Source organism: Bidens hawaiensis, unplaced genomic scaffold (assembly GCF_021521415.1).
Source record: "Bidens hawaiensis isolate Kalapana, Puna unplaced genomic scaffold, B.hawaiensis_p1.1 tig00024238_1, whole genome shotgun sequence".
Classification (NCBI taxonomy): Eukaryota; Viridiplantae; Streptophyta; class Magnoliopsida; order Asterales; family Asteraceae; genus Bidens; species Bidens hawaiensis.
This window is the reverse complement of record NW_027493812.1, coordinates 23,583-43,626: the sequence shown is the minus strand read 5'-3', so window position 1 is coordinate 43,626 and position 20,044 is coordinate 23,583. Positions and strand designations below refer to the sequence as shown.

The 20,044-nt window shown below is 34.1% G+C and overlaps 2 pseudogenes across 1 annotated transcript; one reads left to right on the top strand and one right to left on the bottom strand.

The window, feature by feature from the left end:
- Positions 1-2,809: 2,809 nt before the first annotated feature.
- Positions 2,810-7,284, bottom strand: LOC143568854 (wall-associated receptor kinase-like 2; annotated as a pseudogene).
- An 8,780-nt stretch (positions 7,285-16,064) lies between these two features.
- LOC143568859 (wall-associated receptor kinase-like 6) lies at positions 16,065-19,675 on the top strand (annotated as a pseudogene). Its single transcript, XR_013141638.1, has 5 exons — positions 16,065-16,975; positions 17,917-17,986; positions 18,077-18,837; positions 18,923-19,174; positions 19,338-19,675. The product of XR_013141638.1 is annotated as a wall-associated receptor kinase-like 6 (transcript).
- Positions 19,676-20,044: the final 369 nt, after the last annotated feature.

Below are 20,044 nucleotides of genomic sequence, written 5' to 3'. Positions count from 1 at the left end.
AACTAGGACAGATGATCTTTGTGTGATTTCTGTTTCAGGGATGTTCATTTTCTTGAGTACATATGCCTGAATGATGTTCACCGAACTTCCGCCATCTACAAGGATCTTGCGAACATAATGGTTAGCGATAAATAAAGTAATAATCAAACCTTCATGGTGAGGATCCTGGAGGTGCATGCGATCCTCTTCGCCGAAGGTTATGACCCTTTGATCGGTTAAATTTGTCGTCCGGATGGGTCTTTCTCCAGTCTCCAATTTCGTTACTTTAGCATGTCTTTTTGCTGAGGAAAATGAGGTTCCACAGATGTCTGATCCTCCAGAGATAAAATTGATAATCTGCGCATCAGGTGGTGGTGGAGCAGCCTTCTGTGGGATTTCTTAAGGACCCTTTGATCCTTGTTTCTTATCAAGTGGCTCCTGTTTTGTTGAATTACCCAATCTTTCATGGATCATTTTATCATCCTCTAGTCTGATGAATCGGAGTGCCCTATTCCTGACTTCATCTAATGTCATGCATGTGGTCATAACAAGATCATCATAAATGGGGAGCTCTTCTGTAATCCCATCTTGAATGCCTCAACAGTCGTAGCCATGTCAAGATTTGGAATCTCCAAGGCCTCCCTTCCAAACTTGGTGACAAAATCCCTCAAAGATTCATCACGAGGTTACCAACACGGTATAATCACTAGTCAATTTTTCAAATTTTCTACTACAAGAAAATTGACTACTGAATAAATTAACTAAGTGAGAAAATGAATTAATAGAGTAAGTAGGAAGACATAGCAGCCATTTGAGAGCAGATCCAGTTAATGTGGATCCAAAACCTTTGCACAAGCAGACTTCTTTAAGTCTTTCCGGAATGGGATTGATTTCCATTCTTTCTCTGTATTGAGCTACATGCTCCTCTGGATCGGTTGTGCCATCGTACACTTTCATGTTGTGGATTTGAAAGGGCTTCAGGATTTCAGCATCACATATCGGTGGAGCAAACCTGGATAGCTTATGACTTCCCTCTGGAACTTCAGGAATGGAATGAATCACCCCTGGAACACTGGATATCATATCCTTTAGTTTTGGTAACTCCTTGGTCATGGCTTGATTGATACATGTATCCTGCGTAGAACCAAGGTTAGTGTGTAAGGATATTTGATTATAAAGGTTACCTAGTTATTGGTTAAAGGATGGTATCCTAGAAGAGTATCCAGGATAGGATGCATCATCTATGACAGTTGGTCGACCAGAAGCAATGGTCTGCATAGGGATAAAGTCTCCCTCATGAACCTCCGATGACCTTTGATGTTGAACTATCGAGGAACCTTGACTCTGCATGAAGGATCCTTGAGGCTGATAGTATCCTTGTTCAAGGATGGATGATCCTTGTTGAAAGATCTAGGATCCTTGAGTGTGTTGACCCATGGATCCTTGAAGGAAGATCGAGGATCCTTGAGCATGTTGACCCATGGATCCTGGTTGAAGGATAGAGGATCCTGGTTGAAGATAGATGATCCTGGTTGAAGGATAGAGGATCCTGGTTGGAAGAGCGATGATCCTTGTTGAAGGATGGAAGATCCTTAAGCATGTTGAGCCATAGATCCTGGAGTAGTGAAATCCAGCACCCTAGGCATCAAGGGAGTCTGATCCTCCGTTGGCCTTTTTGTTTTATTGAGATCTTCAATTTCGCGTAGAATCCTCTGGTTGGTTTTGTTCTGCTGCTCCATGTATGCCTTAACCTGTGAAAACATATCGAAAACATCATTGTTAGAAGTTACCACAGAAGTGGCAACAGAGGACTTTGAGCCTTGGAAGACTAGAGTTTACATATTGCTCCCAGCACCGTTGGTCCTCTATACTCCAGCTGGTGGAGGAGGCATGGGCAATGAAGACTTTGATGAGAGAGAAACTGACGAAGGCATGGTGGTCGAAGCAGGGGTTTATTGAGAGGCCATTGGTTATGGTATAGGTTGAAAGGGTTGAAAAACGATGATAAATCTTCTGGGTTAAAGCACCACTTGGCCCACGATGGGCACCAAATTGTTTTGGTTAAAATCGGTTCAAGGATAATGTAACCAAATCAGTGCTTGTATAATAACGATAAATATGTAGCTAAAACAGGTAAGAACACAGAGATTTGTTACGAGGAAAACCCCTTGGTCGGTTTAGGATCGCCGGCACAAAAACCCCGGGTGATGACAAATCATTTATCACCACTATATTAATTAAAAAATGATATTACAAAGATGGAGCTTATGATCAATGAATACAATAGATCTAAGTGCAAGTGAATGTAGCTAGAATAATTTATGCGAAGTATGTTGTGTACGATGTATGTGTAACCTAAACTGGTCATAGCTCGAATAAATAAACTAAATATCCTACAAATCCGCCGCTATTCCCATAGATACGTTGAAACTCTTTTGACCACGTGCCACTCCCCATGGAATGCGAACTAATAGGTAGACTAGGTCTCTTAGTCGTTATACATGTTAAATACAACACCATTCAAAGAATACAATCGTTAGTGAACAATAATTACTGATGATTCTTGATTCTGATATAACCTGGAACACATATTAAGGATAATCGATCCAAAAGCCACATAAGGATAGCATATCCTCAGCACAAAAAATATGTGCCCTAACAATGTATAGATAATATTTATTATTTTAAAGTAAGAAATAAATAAGGTAGTAAATAAAGTTTATTTTATAAAATATATAATTAGTATGCACAATAATAAGAATAGAATTGGTAGTATAAATAAATCTAACTTCTAAATGAAATATTATGTGCATATATAAATAAAAGTTAGTTGTGATGAAAGTAAAATTAGATGCATAATGAAAGTTAGAATAGTTATCAAATTTGATAACATTATTTATACGCATTCTTATTATTACATAGTATATGTATATGCATATATATTTTTCTAATGCATATAATTAAAGAAGAGTTTATGATGTTTATGTGGATACCTTTGTGCCTATTACCTTTATTGATTAGGATATACGCGACTCGTGTTGATAACGTGTTATAATTTAACAAGAATTAACACAAGATTAGTGCTAAGACTTGAGAACTTTAGAGAATTTAGCAAAGAGAGAAAGTAGTGAAATGTATCACTTATGAATGTGTATGTATGAGGTGCATTTTCTCCTTTACATTGAGCTAGTATTTATACTACAAGAGATTAACTTTTTCTCTAGACAAGATTAACTATTTGATGGTCATGGAGTATGGTACATTATCAATAAATTTGACAAAGAGCTCTTCCACTTGCTTGGTAGATCTAGATGGTAAACCTTGATCTTGTAAAATAGATATTCACAACAAAATCAGTATTGTAATAAAAAATAATAATGATTCAAGGTCAATAGCACCATGTACAACCCCATAAGCCCCATGTATAAATGATAATACACCACAATATTTCAAGTTGTATATATATAAATTATATTACACATGACAAAGACCGAATCGAACTATCTTTATCATAACATGTCATGTTTAGTACATGATAATATTAATTCAAAAATTAGCTAACTACGTCATGTTTCTTGATGTTGACTCCCCATATGTTAACATTAGTAACTCCTTTTTTTCTCTAGCGTTTATGAAAATCAGATCTAACCGCTTATTATAACTTGCGTGACATGTTAATTCTTTCTAACTCTAAAGCTACCTCTTTCATTGTTGGTCTATTTTTTCCACAACAATTTAAACATCGCATTGCTAGGTTAGCTAATCCATCAACACATCCCTATCATCCTCTCTCAGCATATTTGCATCGAGAATAGACAAAACTTGACCTTTTTCATATCTCACCATGAAGTGTGCGGCCAAGCTTTTGTTTTCACCAAGCCTACTTAAGCAAAATGGTTTTTCTCCTGTTAGCAACTCAACCAAAACAACTCCAAAACTGTAGACATCACTTTTTTCAGTGAACTGACTAGATTGAAAATACTCTGGATCAAAATATCCCATTGTCCCTTGCAGCAAGGTAGTTAGATGACTTGCATCATTGGAGATGAACCTTGAGATTCCAAAATCGGATATTTTAGCTCTATATTCTTCATCCAAAAGTATGTTGGTGGATTTGATGTCCCTATGGTATATTGGCATTGACACAGCTGAATGCAAATAAGACACTGCTCCTGCTACATCTGCCGCAATTTGTACTCGTGTATTCAATGAAATGAAAACATTTGTATTCTCATGATGAATATGCTCATACAACGTCCCGTTTGGGATGAATTCCGAAACTAGTATAGGAACATCGGTTTCTAAGCAACATCCTAATAGTTTTACTATATTCCTATGATTTAATTGTGAAAGAATTACCACCTCATTAATGAATTCTGTTAGTCGACTTTGGTCAATTTCCTTTGACTTCTTGACCGCTACAATCCTTTCATCATGCAACGTACCTTTGTACACCGTACCTTGACCTCCTCTGCCAATAATCATAGTCTCGTTAAAGTAGTGTGTAGCCTTTTCCAGCTCTTTAGATGTGAAGAGTTTGGTTTTACCAGCTAGGTTCTCATTACGTGCTTCAAGTTGTTTCAGAAGTAGGCCCCCATTACGTTCAAAAAATATTTGTTTCTGCCTTTTATTCTTGGCCCTTTGTATTACTTTGTAAAATGCAATGCCAAGGGCTGTTATTATAAGGACCAGCATACTTACGCCAAGACCTATATATCGGATGCAATGTCGAAAGTTAATACAAATCATGCAAAACATGTATCTTTATAGAGTAACTAAGGCATGTTGAAGGACGAGTAGATGAGATCCATATTCAACAAGAACAAAACGAAAAGTAGGCTAAAATAGATAAGGAGTACGTAGACAATAATACTTTTGTCAAAACCTAACCATATATGTTTGCTAAAGTGAAATGAAAAGTTGGCTACATTGAGTTTATCAAGCTTATATTATATATGTTGTTGAAAAGCCATTGAAAGTCCACATGAAAATAATGAAACTAAAATTTAACTATTACATATTTACATAAATGACAAGTAACTTAGTGATTGGGATTTATTCCAACACAATTGTATGAGGATTTTGAAACTAATGGAATAAAAACATCGTTTCAATGAAAAAAAATAATAACATTCTTAATTTGCTATCAATTTTAGATCTTTGAACAAGTTGGATTCTTCAACTAATAAACCAATCAACTTGTGCACTAATCAAATGGGATCACCTAGATACTAAACCGAAAACATAAGCAAAAAGATATGGTGTACCTAGAAAAATAGTCCGGTTTGATGATAATTCGCTTCCACCATTGCTGAAGTTAGGTTCACAAAAGAAGGTCTGCCGGCCACCATAAGATACTTTTTCTACACACGAGCCAGACGTGTCCATACACCTTTGACATTCTTCGGTAGCTAAATGCTCACAAAATAAATAAGAGTGAATTACCATAAACACCAAATTATGTCATAGTTCACATTATAAAATACATAAATGTTACATAGAATGTAAATGCATTATTAAATTTAAATAATGTGATGAGTTCAAGGCCGCAGTCAATATAATTTTTAAAAAATTAAGTTTTGCAATTTAAAAAGGGTTAGCGGCACAGCTTGTTCCCCGCTTGCCTTCCGTTTCGATGTAATCACTACATTTCATATTTATATTTCTTATATTATTGTAACTACAATTATTGTATTATGTTGGTATTGTTTCCTAAAAATGTAATGAAGAGAAAAAATAATAATAATCAGCAGATTTTTCTTGTAGGAAAACAATTTTAAGTAGATGATAAGAGTATTGTTTCCTAAAAATATAATTAATCAGCAGACATTTTTTTTGTAGGAAAACAATTCTAAGTAGATGATAAGAGTATTTTGAATATATTAGCTACAAAAATTACATAAAATTTGTTGTAGACTAGGTCTGCATAATTATACGTTTAGCTAGCAGATCATGTTCGTGTCAAGTCTATAGGTTAAACCTGCCAACCCACAAACATGACCCTAAAGCAACCGTGCGAGTAAATAACATGCTTAAGAATTTATGTTCACAAAGGAAGGTAAACAGAATACCTTTGCATCCGCCGGATAGATATGGGTTTCCTTCATGAAATTCATTCTGGCAGCTACACTTCCCACTAGTCACTATAGTGTGAACATCCATCTCTAGCTGAAGTTGGCTGAAATTATAATCACAATTCGCTTTGCTAAAATCATTTTCTCGTAGTCTCCACCGAATTACTGTTGGGATAGAAGAACTGCCCCCAACAAAAGTTTGGCCAGGAACTAAGCACTCAACATATGAATTATCCGCCACCACGAAGGCCGAAAGACACGATTCATTGGTTGTGGTTGTCACATTTACACTGTAATCCGCCAGATAATATGGAACCTCTTCTTGGCAACAATTGTTCCCAGAATCACATTTATTTCTCCTCAAACGAACATACGGCTGAGAACACATCGCGTTACACCCGGTGAGAATATTTCCACGGCTGGATATCGTGGCATTACCACATCCTTCAACGACAAATTTGTTGTGAATTTTCAAAAACAGGAACGGGCTGTCAAGACCAAGATATAGGATTTGACTATTATTCCAAATCGGGGCTTGACAATCCGTGGTTATTGGGATATTGACAATAACCGTCTGTTCATTCAAGTCTACAACCAACAATGGCATGTTGCGTAGAGCAGATAAATAAGGTTTGGAGGACTTGCATTCAACCGCGTACCATTTGTTAAGAAAACAATTGGGACCGATTCCAAAAGGGTATGGAATTGTTAAATTCCCACAGTACTTATCTTTGCATCCAGGCTTGGCATAACTAGAAATTAACTCAGTCGCCGCGGTTGTTATTGAAAGGAAGATGATTAAAAGATAAATACATGGTAACTTCATTGGTTTAAGTTCGAACCAATGAATAGCAGATCTTGCATGTTCTATTTGTGTGGGATTTATTGTGGTCGTTGTTACTTGTTAGCTAGGGGCAAAGTTAACTTGACTTTAACGTCCGACAGCGTGCAAGACTACAACTGGTTTCCAAGCGTTTACTCGTAGCTATTGTGTAAAAGTAGTTACAAGCTTCCAATTAAGCTGGCTTGGGGGTCCATTTAATGTGATGGAAATACATTTTAAGTTGAAATAATAAATAACAAATTAAATAATAAATTGTTATGTGGTCACGCCTTTTATTAAATAGTATACGTTCTTTTGTAGAATAAAGGCTCTCAAAGTCTTCTTGTTTCCACTGGTTTCGACGTGTTGGAAGGACTAAACAGCTTTAGGTTACAAGACGATATTCTTTCTCTCTATTCTATTTATAAGTATATATAGGGTTAGAAGATAGGGATAAAAATTTTAAAATTATTTCTATTAGAGTACTTATAAAATATTTTGATTTAATTAAGACATTAAAGGGTTTTTTATGCGAGAGAGTTCTATTTTCTTTAAAAGCTAGAATTGAATGTTATGTGTTCAAGTGGGGTCAAATGAGGAATAATCGAAATTTTCTCTATCCTTCCAATGGTCGCATGTTAATTCCCTACTATTTTTAACGGGAAAATTCTTAAAATAAACATTTATGAGCTATCATAAATTAATCGTAACGAGTATATTATGATAACACACGAGTAGTTTGTACAACCAATTAAAATTTGCTACGTGTCCTTAAATTAACCTTAAAGAGCAGGTTCACTAACAATTTACACGTCACATGAAAATCTCACATGAATTAAAATAAGTAAAGAAATAAAATCACATGAATTAAAATTTGAAATTGAAATTCAAATTCAAATTATTATTTCCATAAAAATCTCACAAATTTTTGAATAACCAAATGAAAAATATATCAAACATAATATAAGTAATGGAATCGAATTGAAAATCGTGTGTTCATGTGCCTCCATGACTCATTGTATTTTCAATTCAAACCATAAAAATAAATGAATAGATACAAATATAGAAAAAGAATTTAAAATCGACTATTCATGCATCAACATGACTTTTCAAATTTTCTATTTAAAACCATAATCGTAAATGAATATATAAAGAAAATAATCGAATTGAAACTCGACTATTCATGTATCACCATGACTTTTCGAATTTTCAATTTTAAACCATAATAATAGATTAATATATAACTAAAATAATCACATTGAAACTCAACTATTCTCGTATTACAACACAAAATCAAAATGCGTAAATAAATCATACCAAAAGCTGGTTATCCGTATTACTAAGACTTGGCAGACTTTCAGTTAAAACACATGGTAAAACATTGAGGGTCGGAGTCACACGTCGCACGAACCACCATGACTTGTATGACATCCTTAGGAGTGCAACCATATTCCTTTTCACAAAGAGGACATAGTCACGTTGAAACCTTTAAAGTTGTGATTCATATGGCGTTGGGGTGGTATGTTTTGGCCTAATAGGTTTCATGCCCTTTACGAACTCTCCAGGTAAGCAACCAGGTCCCACGTCTGATTGGGATTTATGCGCATTGCTTATCCTTAGGTTTTAATAACCTTGGTGTCAAGAGTTCACAAAATAAGCACGATCCCCTTCCAGTTACTGCATACCCGTCACATATAACCATCTTTAAGAAGAAAAAAATATCAGAACACCGGAAAAAATTTGATTATTGAAAATGTTTGAAAATCTTTGTTTTTAGGCATAAGCCTTGGACTTGTGTGTGCTTGTGTAATTGAAGTAATTGAATCATCAGTAAAATAGTAACAAGTAAGTGCTTTGAACAATCAAATATGGCCCACATAATTTCTAACCATGCAACTCTAAATAAATAAAAATAAGTTATAACCAACTAGAACACTACGTCTAATGTCATATCTTATAGTCACGTCTCTAATATAAATATGTAACACCCCGGATAAAGCGGAATCGCCTAAGTTGAAAATTATGGGTTCCTTGGTATAAATGCACCACAAATGCGTCTTAAAAAACTGAGTTTCAAGGCACAATTTTCCATGTTTTTAAAAATTTGTAGGGATCAGGTAGGAAACATTATTAAACTGTCGGGCAAGACTGTTTGTATAGAAGAAGATTTAGTGAGAATTATGGACGGGTCCCTCAATATTTTCAAAAAATATGGTCGGATTTTCAGAAATCTTTACACGTGTCAAAAATCTATGTTCTTAAAAATATTGTCGGATATTTTCCCTATGCATCGCCTCAGTCTAAATTTTGTAGGCTATTTTGGACATATATGAAGATTTAGGATTATTTTATATTTTCTCTCTCCTAAAAAGGGCTATTATGAGAATTTTCCCTTAAGTGTTTCAATATATTATTTTCAAGCCAATTTAATTTGAAAAACGTGTGTTAATACAATTATACTAATAGTGTTGTTTACATGTTAACGTTAAAGTTCATATGTAGACGGCAATTTGCGATTAAATTCTATAGCTTCGGTTATTAGTTGTGTTTAATTTTTTGAAAGTTGTATCATTTTTTAATTATTTTAGTCTAGTAAATGGTATTTATTATATTTACAAATAAAATAGTGCAAAAAGTTCATAAAATTAAAATATTAATTTAATTACTAATAAAATTTAAATTATTACATTTATGTAATCTTTGGGAACAAAGTCGACTTCTCTAAATTACATGATAAATACACTTGAATACAAATTTAATACATGAATTTTGAATACATAATAATCAAATTTAATCGTCGAACTCTAGTAAAACCATAACCCATCAGTAGTGGTTCTTTAGACTAACATCCAGTTAGTCTTTTGTAAAACTAACCGGTTCAATGTATTTAGTAAACAAATACCTCGTCGTGGTTAGTTTGGTAAACTACGCATGTCTCGAAAAGTTTTAAAATCTACTCGTCGCGACTAAATGACTTATTAATTACCTGCGGGCGTTGATTACGAGGCATGAACCTTATTTAGTCGTGACGAGTAACTTATTAGTGAACCTGCTCGTTAAGGTTAGTTTAAGGGCAAATGACAAATTTTAATTGGTTATAAAAACTACTCGTCACGGATACTTTATAAAACCTATTTCTGGATATTTCTTGCAAATGACACCTAAAACCTGATATTAGTTTTCATAAACGCTTATTTTGGGAATTTTCTCATTTTTAAATGTCTGTAACTTTTTTGTGTCATTTAAAAAAATACATTATAAAATCATGTGTTTTTTTATCTTTGATATGATTATACCGTTGTTATATTTTTTTAAAAAAATCGAAAACCCATTTGCTAAAACACAACGGACAATGAAACGCACAACACCACACTGTGGAAAAACACAACAGGCATTACTAAAAACACAATGACAGTTACACAATACATATAAGACATAATAGAAAAACACAATAATTAAAACCTGTAACATAATTAACAAAACCTATAACATAATATATAAAAAACAAGATATTCTTATTTTTATATAACAAAGCTTATACTCATATTAAAAATAAAAAAATCGTTAATTAACATGGTGAAACTTAAAAATATATGTCATATTAAAATTTTATGAACATTTTAAAAGGGTAGTGGAATTGATAGGTGCCTTGTATGTATGCATGTATGTAAAGAATGAAAATCAACAAATATGGTATATTACTTTTATACTCTTTCCCTTATCTTTTCTATTCAAGTCAATCTCAATCATTCAAATCTAAATCAGTCTTATCGTCTCAAAAAAAATAAAACTATTTATTTGAACCCAACCATATAATTATATATTAGAAATGGAATATGATCTTTCTACGATACTAATAAATAAATAATTTGAGTGTTAAACAACTCTTTCTAGAGTATTCACCCAAGATTTTTTCACTTGTTTCCACCATATTTATTCTCTAAACATTACTTTTAAATATTTATCTAACAAATATAATCATGTAAAACTTTAAAATTTAAATTAATATTTCTATTCATTTTCTTAAAAATTAATGAAAATTCAATCATGTCAAAACTTTCTATGTTTGAAGAATTTCAAAGTGAAAATTTTATTCAAATCTCATAATCAAACATACATTAAATTATAATCAATAAATAACAAGGTTGGGTTATTCTATAAAGGGCAACAAAAATAAAAAGTGTGAGAAGTCATAATTAATTGACATGTGTTAAGTGGAGATTAAAAGAAAAATGGTATAAAAGTAATATTACACATATTCTCTCTCCACGTGTAAATCACATGTTAATTCCCATGTCATTTTATAATATCTATAACTTTTTCATTTAATATTTAAAAAAAAATAAAAAATTCACCATAATAACAACCGCTTATTATCTTTAATATGAGTATAATTTTATTATATAAAAATTAAAAACAAAAATTACGTCTTTGTGTCATTTTGCTTATCATTGTCTCTTTTTTAGTCATTGTGTCTTTCTGTTTGTCGTTGTGTTTTTTTCGACATTGTGTCTTTCAACTCATCATTGTGTTTTTTTAAAGTACTAATAACACTGTTGTGTAATAAAAATATGTAAATATAATGAAAAATACCAACAAATATCTAATACATAAAACAAAATGATATATGAATACATATTCCACAATAAACTGAAACATAAAACAAAATAATGAATACATACAAGACAATGACCTAAAAGTAAGACACAATGGTGAATACATATAATACAATAATCTGAAACGTAAAACACAATGGAAACTACATATTACATAATGACTTGAACGTAATACACAATTAACATTATACTATTTTTCTCAAATTAAGCGAATGCCACATGTCAATTACAAGAAAAGACAATGAGCGTATTACATAATGGCTAAAACGTAATGATATATAGAAAGACAAATGTTGAGCACGAAGACATAATGATGAACAAAAATACAAAATGATGTAATCTTTGGTTTTTTTATATGAATGTTAGGGAATGGAGATTTGATACTGTGGATACGTTATCCTGACATATGATATGGATTAGTTATCCTTAGTGTATATTTCAGATATGGTCAACATCAAGGATCCTCAGTACTTATTATTTACTAACGGTTGTTCTCTTTGTTATATTGATATTTTAGCAACTACAACGTCTAATGACATGGTCTACCCTATTATTTCGTTGGCCAAGTGGAATAGCAACGCGGTTAAAAGCGTGTAACAGCTCTAGAGAGGAGGTGGCGAGATTATAGGAGTTTTAGTTATTATATTTTTTTGTATATAATGAAGCTCTAGTAAGTTAGGTTAACACACGATACACAACGAACTCAGCAGCATGCTTTTACCTGTAACATACTTAGCAATTTATGTAATCACTACTAGAGCTTCCATCTTGTAATACCTTATCTTTCATTAATAATATTAGTGATAGACAATTGTCATCACCCGGGGTTTTTATGTCGACGATCACTCACTGATCAAAGGCTTTTCCTTGTAACAAAATCCTTGTGTTCATTCTTATTTTATTCACATAATCACCACTGTCATTCAAGCACCCTACCTCACAAAAATGATTTGGTTACATTATCCTTAAATCCGATTTTTTTAACAAAAAACTTTGGCTCGCACCCTAGGGCAAGTGGTGCTTCAATCCAGAAGAATTCTCAACAGTTTCCAACCTTTTCAACCAATACCATAACCAATGGTCTCTCAACAAACCTCTACTTCAACACACTAAATTGTACGTTGAATTTATTCAAAATCCTACTGTCTGTAATATTTAGATTATTAAAAAAATAAAGTATAAAAACAATCGAACATATCTAAAAGTAACATACCTACCAAGACATATTTGATGAAGAAGGTGGACTGATTGATAATGGATTTTCATAATTCATTATAATCGGAGATGAACACATGTCAAAAACGATTCAGTCTAACATCGATTGAGCCTGGACCGATTGAAGATGTAACGTCAACTGGAGTTTATGGTTACTTGAGGAATTGATAAAGGGGTAAATATATGTTTGTGATAAAGGATTGATTGAAGACGGATTTATATATATGTTTATGCTCAACAATCGTCTGAAATAAATGACCGGCGAAAGACAATAAAGGTTTTAGGAGTTGAGATTTGAGAACAGGTAGATTAAAATGTGTGAAAAACAATCAGGTTATACCAAGAAAACAGGCGTGTGATTTAGGAGATTTTTATATTAAAATTTGTTTGTTAACACGTGGAAATTATATAGATGGACACTTGATTACTTTGAATCTTATGTGGACATGCTAGTTGAAGGCCATATGGATACCTTGTTTTCCTTTAATAGCGTAGTAGGATAAGATAATGTACAAATCAATTATCGGTCATACTAATAAAACTTTACATTTGTAAATATCATACCCACAAAGTTTATGTTTTGAAAACCAAACTGAATGGGCCGGTCAAACCGCACAAATCAAGACCTAGGTATTAGACCGGTTCGGTTTGATGGGTATAGACCATTGTTAGTTTGGCTTCAGTTTGAGGTGGTTTAGCAGTTGAACCGGTGACTCGTTGTTGGGCAATTCATTATAATTATTATTGTTATCATTGTTATTATTATTAGTTTATTTATTATTATTATTTGAAGTTCTGATATTCGAACTAGAAATTTTTGTATATTTTTGTAGATGGATTAAGGGAGTTTTAATGTCAGCTAGTTCTTATGTTTTGGTTAATGGTTCTCCTACTTTTGAGTTTGTCTACAGTAAAGGTGTTCGTCAAGGTGACCCTCTTTCACTATTTTTGTTTCTTTTTGTTATAGAGGGCTTATCATATTTAATTAGGAAAGCATGCGACCATGGTATGTTTGATGGCGTGTTTTTCCGAATGACGGCCCAAATATTTCTCATCTCCTTTACGCTGATGACGCGATGGTTATGGGAGAATGGTCGGAGTTTAACGTCAAGGCTTTGAAGAGGATCATTCGTATCTTTCATTTATTTTTGGTCTTCGCATCAACTTGAATAAATCGCGTTTATTTGGTATAGGAAAGAGTATGGATGAGGTAACTATATATGCTAACGGTTTGGGTTGTAAAGCGGGAACGACTCCGTTTAAATATTTGGGTATTCTCGTGGGGGCTAATATGAACCGAACCTCTAATTCGGACCTGGTGGTCGAAGTTTTCAACAAGAGGTTATCGAGATGGAAAGCTAGTGTTCTTTCCATGCCCGGTAGGGTTATTCTTATAAAGGCAGTTCTTGAAAGTCTCCCTTCGTATTATTTTTCTTTATATAAAGCTCCGATCGCGGTGATTAATAAGCTAGAGTCTATTATTAAGCGATTTCTTTGGGGAGGTGGTGAAGGAAAGAATAAAATTCATTGGGTTTCTTGGAGCAAGGTTACGAAAGCTAAACAAGAGGGTGGGTTGGGCCTTTCTAAGTTGGACGAGTGTAACAATGCTTTGGTTCTAAAATGGTTGTGGAGATATCGAAAATAGAGCACAAGGCGTTATGGAAGAAGGTTATCGACGGGGTTCATGGTTCAACACGAAGATGGGAGATGTTTCACTGTAGTAGCCGGTTCCCGGGTACTTGGTCAAGATTAGTGAAGAATGGGTATCGATTGAAAATGCAAGGTAATAGCTTTTTTGGTACGATTCGTGGAGTCGTGGGTAATGACAAAAATGTAAAGTTTTGGGTTGATCCTTGGTTAACAAACGAGCCGCTGAAGTACTTGTTTCTCTCGTTGTTCGGTTTAGAGTCTAATAAATGGTGTACGGTAGCGGATAAACTTATTATGGTTAATCAAAATTGTGTTGTTCAATGGAGTTGGAATAAATATCCGGCTACTTTTGTTGAAGTTGAAGAATTATTAGAATGTCATCGTTTGATCTCGAGTGTGCGCCTAAATGGAAATGAAGACATGTGGGTTTGGAACCAAGGGTCGGATGGTAGATACTCGGTTAAGGAAGGAAAAAAATTGTTGAAAGGTAATGAACCTAGAGAAGATAGTTATGTTTATAGTTGGTGTAGTTGGATTCTAAATAAATGTAATATCTTTACGTGGAGGGTGAGTTTGGATAGGCTTCCTACCCAAAACGCTCTTCGAAGACGGAATGCTCAAGTGGGGGCCGGTTTGTGCGTTTTTTGTGGGGAAACAGAAGAATCAGTAAATCACTTGTTCTCCGGATGTCGGGTGGCTTGTGGGGTTTGGATCGCGTTAGCAAAATGGTGCAAAATTCCCCATTTTTTTGTTTTTTTTGCTTTTGAATGTGATTAAGATGGTCTCATATTTGGCTGAGTCCAACGCTAAAATGGTGAGGATATATGGAGTCATTATTGGGGCGTGTTGGATTATGTGAAAGGCTAGTAATGATAAAATATTTAATGGGAAACCTACGAATGTGGCCTAAATTGTTGCGGACGTCAAATCCATGGGATTTCTTTGGTATTCGACATAAAGAGGGATATGTTGATTGGCGAATTTTAATTTTTCTGTTATGTAATTTTTTCTCTTGCTTTTAGGCGGTTCTTCTCTCTCTTGGAGAAGTTCGTCTTGACTAGTTTTTAATGAAGGTCATCTTTCAAAAAAAAAAATCAAGAAGTTCGTCTTAACTAGTTTTTAATGAAGGTCACCTTTCAAAAAAAAAGAAATTATCGGAAGAAGTTGACATAATATCTTACGAAATCTGAACTGCTTACAACTCACTTGGACATAAAAAAATGTTTTAATACCATTTCTAACACTTTGAACATAAAAGTTGAAACCTTCCATGTCAATGTTAAAACTCTTAACAATTCTTCTAAGATAATAGTTATGTTTTGTTCTACATATAAATTTATTACCATTTCCAACACTTTAATTTCTTCTCTTAGGTATTTCCATGTTTTGTTCTTCCCTAAGATAAGTATACAATTTTTTATTATATAATTTAATATACTTTTAATTTAATAGCAGTTAAATTTTATGTACTTTTTTAATACTTATAAATTAATTATGACGTAATTTGACCGGTTCAACCATCCCGAATAGTGAACTGATAAGACGTCAAGTCGGACTATAAAAATATTACATAACACCCTTCTTAAACCCGCATGGATCAATCTCTTCAACAACGGGAAGCCGGCTAGTAAACTATCAAACAAAAAGATATGCTTTATATGTAATAAAATAAACAAGTTACGTATTTATTATACAAATTGTAAATGATTTACAAATTTCAAAAAAATATTAATAATGCCAAAAAACAAAAATATTAAATTCTAGTCAACCGAAAGAATGGTAACACAGGGACCACGAGGTCAGCTTACAAATCACGGCGTAGACTCTCGGGTCTTTGGTGCATTACAGGAAACATCATCCAATCATGCATTTCCCACCCACCATTATAAACATAAACATTCATTTCCACTCTCTGATATTAGTTATATATCGTTTGTGTGCTCAATATGAAGTTATTTCAAGCTTATCATTTACTTCTATTATTCTCATTAACAGCAGCGAAGACAGCATCACTAGTTCCAAGATATGCCAAGCCAGGGTGCAAAGATACATGCGGGAACGTCCTAATTCCATACCCTTTTGGAATCGGTGCGGGTTGTTCTGTAAACAAATGGTACATCGTTCAGTGCAACTCCTCGACGCCATATCTATCTGCTTTTAAACACCTCCAAGTCTTGGGTGTAAACTTGAAAAATCAAACAGTCATTGTTAACACGCCCAAATACTCTGCTTGCCGAAACCCTGTTCCTAATAGCGTGAGCATCGATCTTGATAAGAGCCCCTTCCTGTTTTCCAAATCGCACAATAAGTTTGTTTTCGAGGGGTGTGGTAATGCTTTCATGATGGGTGATGCAAGTGAAGTACTTGCCGGTTGTTCAACGAGTTGTATAAGTGACGTTGTTAGTGATAGAAACAATTGTTTTGGCATTAGTTGTTGCCAAACCGCAATTCCTTATTCTCTCCAGTACTACAATATTAGCATCACTAAGCAGAGTGGATATGATAGATCTTGTGGGTCTGCCTTTTTGGTGGATGAAAATTCATATGTTTCAGATGACAACTCCTCTTTTGTTCCGGTTTCACTTCTTTGGACCATATCACAAGATGGCATTGATCAAGTAAGTTGTTATTACTCACTTGTTGACATTGAAGTCTTGAAATTGTCCATTTTCTTAGATTTAATTATACTTAAAAACATGTTATTAATACGTTTAACAAAGTTTATAAGCAATGAACTTGAAGTATGTGTTTTCAATAAACAAAAACAAACATATAACATGATTCACATGTATATTCTGTTGATAGTTGTGTTTCCTTGCATATTTTGTGGTAAATTTGATATGTGTGTTATCATATTTGAGTTTAATAAGTTCTTCTTTAGAGGTGGGCATAGAGTGGTTCAGTTCGTTTGTGCCCCAACTCAAGTGTTTGGTTATTGGACAGCCTTAACCAATCGGTTTTCGGGTGATTGGTTTTTTGTTTGGGTTATAGGCTGGTTAACCATATGGTTGTTTACTTCCTAATTTTGGTTTACCCTTGGCATATAAGATCACAATTCAAACTTTATTCATTTATTTATAACAAACAAGCTTTATTCCTTTATAAGATCACAAAGGCAAATTTTGTCAACTGATTGGGACAATAAGTATGATAAACTTTTCAAGCTTATTGATTTCCATTGTAAAATGCATATAACTTTAGGCATGCTTGATAAAATACCAAGATTTCAAAATTTAATCAGGATGTAACAATTCAAAGGCTCTATTCAAAATTGTTTCTGAATGAAAAATAAATGACCAGATAAGTGATTAAATAGACCCTGAATGGCAGAATATCACCATTCTTGGTTAATTAATTATGGATGCAGACAAACACTCTGTTTTAACATGGATACAATGCAAGGCCAAAAGTATCGGTTCAGTTATCGGTTAATTGATTGTGCCACACACCAATCCAAACCACAATATTCAGTTAATCAGTTATGGCTAAACCAACCAAACCATCACTTGTTCGGTAAGCTCGGTTTATGCTCACCCCATTGTTAATTTGTTTCCTATAGGAGGATGAAAGTTTTACTCCGGCAGTAAAGCGTGAGTTCACCTCATTTGTCGTAAACGCTGACACAAAAGGTAATCATTAAAAAGAAACAAATTATCAGAAAGTATAATATAAAAATTTTCAAGCTTACCAGTTGCGTATTTTGATTTCATCATCAACAGCTGCTCCAAGATACGCAAAGTCCGGGTGCACTAGTTTGTGTGGGAATGTCATCATTCCATACCCTTTTTGAATTGGTGTGAATTGTTCAGTCAACAAATGGTACATCATTGACTACAAGTCCTCCACCCCATATCTATCTGCAGTCGGCCACCTCGAATCTTGGGTGTAAACACCGCAAATCAAACGATAACTGTTAATACACCAAAAGTCTCAGCTTGCCAAAATGCCACCCCGATCATGAACCTTGATCTTGGGTTGAGCCCATTCCTATATTCCAAAGCACACAATAAATTTGTTTTTGAGGGGTGCGGTAATGCTATCATGATGGACCAAGGAAATCGGGTGCTAACAGGGTGCTCCACGAATTGTCACAAAGCCAGTACTCCTAGTAATAGAAATAAGTGTTTTGGCACAGGTTGTTGCCAAACAACAATTCCTCATTATCTCAAGTCGTACAATGTTAATATAACAGCGCAGGCAGTAAATGATAAAGCATGTAGGTCTGCCTTTTTGGTGGATGAAACTTCATTTGTTGAAGCTAGGTTTTCATATGGCAAGAGCTTGTATGTTCCAATATCACTTCTTTGGACCCTATCAGAAAGTGACATTCATAATGTAAGTTGTTACTACTCACCGGGTACACTTGAGGTTGATCTCGGTAATGGTACAAAAGTGAAGTCTTGGAAGTGCCAAGCATTTGACATGTATTCGCATTATTACATGCCACAAGGAAACCCTTATGTGGCCGATGGACTTAATGGTATGTGGTTCGATGCATAATTAGTAATTACCTGATTGTATTCGATTTTTTGATATGCAACTTTCTCTTCCTCTTGTGGTTTTAGATACAGAAGATTGTGCAAAGTGCAAGGATAGTGGAAGTTACTGCTTGTATGACACAACATATTACTATGATGCTGATTATTTAATCAAATTAAAACTCAGTTGTATCGGCAACCAGCGTGTTGCACCTATCGATGCTAAAGCCCCTGCCATTGCTGAAGCCCCAAAAAATGCTAACGCCCCTAACAATGATAATTACCCTGACAAGGATAAAGTAATCAAATCAAGAAAAGCATCCTTGGGCCTTATTCTAGGTAATTCCTGTTTTCTTTACCTATAAAAATATATTCTGTTAGAATGTTTTTAATATGTTCATTTAGACAGTAAGGCATATATATGAGATAGACATATGTGGAAAAGCTTAGGAATTAGGATATCCGCCAACTTTCCATTATGTAATGGCCTTTATTTGTTCAGGTATTAGCATAACCATTGGTGTACCTTTTATTGTGGCAACCACCTATTTATTGTACAAAGTTATCAAGAAAGAAAATGGCAGGAGACGAAGAAATAGATTTTTTAAACGAAATGGTGGTTTACTCTTAAAACAACAAGAGGCTGACCCCTCTATAGTTAATAAAACCACACTTTTCACATCTCAAGAGTTGAAAAAAGCCACAAACAATTTCAATGAGAACAAAGTTCTCGGTCGAGGAGGCCAAGGTACTGTTTATAAAGGGATTTTAAGGGATGGAAGGATTGTGGCAGTCAAGAAATCTTAAGTAGTTGATGAAAGCCAATTAGAGAAATCTTAAGTAGTTGATGAAAGCCAATTAGAGCTATGATAATCTATGAGTATTGCCTAACGAACGTAAAGTGTTTCCCAACTGATCATAAGCTCGATTATATACAAAATAAATGATAACGAAAAGTCCTATTATTCCGCCACTTCTCCATGATTCGTTTGCAGCTTGTTGACCACGTGCATAACCTCAAGGACTTGCGGATAAATAGGTGGACTAAGTCTTATAGCCGTTATATCTGTTAATCACAAAACCACTCAAATAATACAATCTTTAGTAAACAAGTGATACCGAGGATCCTTTATCCTGCGCAACCTGGAACATATCCCAAGGATATTGGATCCAAAAGTTACATAAGGATAACGTATCCTCAGCATAAAA